Genomic DNA, 2,066 nt, shown 5'->3' with positions numbered 1-2,066 from the left:
TCTGGAAAACATTGGCAGGATTAGTGTCATTTAGCACAAAATGCAAAACATACAAGACATCCAGCACATAATAAGAATTTAGCATTGTTATATTATTATTATATTCTTATTAGTCATATTGTTACGATTAGTATGTATACCAAAGTTCACTTCACTACGTGCCTGCTGCCACAAGCCTAGCTGTATTTCTCTTACCTTTCCTCCAGATCACTCTTAAGTTCTCCAGTCAATATCCCTGACACAGTCCTATTCATCTCTCCTCGTAATCACTACTCGGTAAGAGATAAGTCTACATTTTCAATTTTTTCTTTTTCCAAAGGCACCCAATGGCTTCACACTGATAATATGTCAAAGTTCAAATGTCTAGAGTGGTTTAAAATTTCCCATTTCATCTAGTTCCTGTTTACCTTCATGGTTTATCTTTTGGTTTTCCCCATTCATTCTTTATAATTGAACCTCAAATGACCTCTAAAAAAATCCCCTAAAAGCTTCAGGTCTTCCTTACACTGCGATCTTCATACAAGCCATTTTTCCACCTGAAATACTGAGTACATAAGTCACCTTGTTGACCCTTTTTCACAGTTTAAAATCTCAGTTTTGTGTCTTTCTTAAAAGAAGGCTTTAAATAAACATACTTTAGGGTAGCAGATTGTCTATTTACTCTGATAGAGTTATTTAAGCTTCTTTGATTACAGCAGTTACAAAATACCCTACCTATTTACTTACTTGATGATATTAATTTCCTCCGGCTGCAGTAACCAAATACCATAAACCTGAGGGCTTGTGCGGGAGTGGGGAAAAGAGGTAAATTTTTTGTTAGCGTTCTAGAATCAAGTTAAGATCTCAGCCATATTTGACTCAACGTTTCTAGAGAAGCATACTACTGTGCCTGTTACAGCTTCTGGTAGTTCCTAGTGTTGCCTTGGCTTGTGACAATATGACTCTAATCTATCTTATTCTCCACGCGTCAATCTGTTCTGTGTTGTACTGAGTCTTCTCTTCTCATATAGAGCCCTTATATCCAACGGTTTCATCTCAAGCTCTATCACTACTAATAACTGCAAACACACAATTTCCCAATGAGGTAGCATTCTCGGGTACCTATTAGACATGAATTTGGGGTGAATACTACCCAGCCCATTATACTGACAACCATACTATCTATTTTATTCACTAGACTAATAATAGAATTTGTTATTCACCAGCATAAATTCTATTACTGCCAGCATTAGATCCACAGGACCATCATTATAGTGTCAGCCAGTCACATAATATGCACATTAGAAATTATTGTGGAGGCTAGAGACATAATATAATGGGTAGGGTGCTTACCGTTTTTCCTGGTTTGATCTCTGTCACCACATATGGTGCTTTGAGCACTACCAGGAATGATTCCTGAGCACAGATCCAGGAGTAAGCCTTAGGCATCACTGGGTGTGGGTTAAGAAAAAAAAGTAGAATTATGAAATGTGTAACTTATCCTTTTCCTTCTTCTTATTTGTCAGGAGAAAGACAAATGGAATTTCGTATATAAGGAGAGCCCATATGAATGTGAGAGGTCAAAAGATAGTCAGGCAAAAGAAAATTTTCTATGCTACCATGAGCCAAGGAATGGGATAAACTGGGGCTTCAAAGGAGAGTATGAATACTTCCTTTCCTCTAAATGTTTGCCCAGATCTTCTACCACACAATCACCCTATCCAACAATCTCAGTCTACATTCCATTTAGTCCTTTAAAATGAATTCATGCTTCAACCTGAAGACTAAATGAGGAATACTAAATTACTCTCCTGGAGGCAGTCTCTTCTCACATTAGTACTCATAGAACTCTATACCTAATCTTTATAAAAATGTGTAATTATATAACTTATCTTATACTTAAGCATTTCTTACATGATTTTGTACACCTCATCTTATTTATTATGATTTTATGTGTTGTCAGGATCAAACCTAGAACCTAATCAAACACGGAAATCAAGTGCTTACATTCCCTTCCCCCACCCCCCACCCCAGCTCCACACAGTTTCCTTGTGAGAAAGGATTATATGCTTTTTAAAAAGAAATTA

The sequence above is a fragment of the Sorex fumeus genome, unplaced genomic scaffold (assembly GCF_029834395.1).
Source record: "Sorex fumeus unplaced genomic scaffold, SorFum_2.1 ptg000003l, whole genome shotgun sequence".
In the NCBI taxonomy this organism is placed as follows: domain Eukaryota; kingdom Metazoa; phylum Chordata; class Mammalia; order Eulipotyphla; family Soricidae; genus Sorex; species Sorex fumeus.
This window is presented reverse-complemented; position numbering follows the sequence as displayed.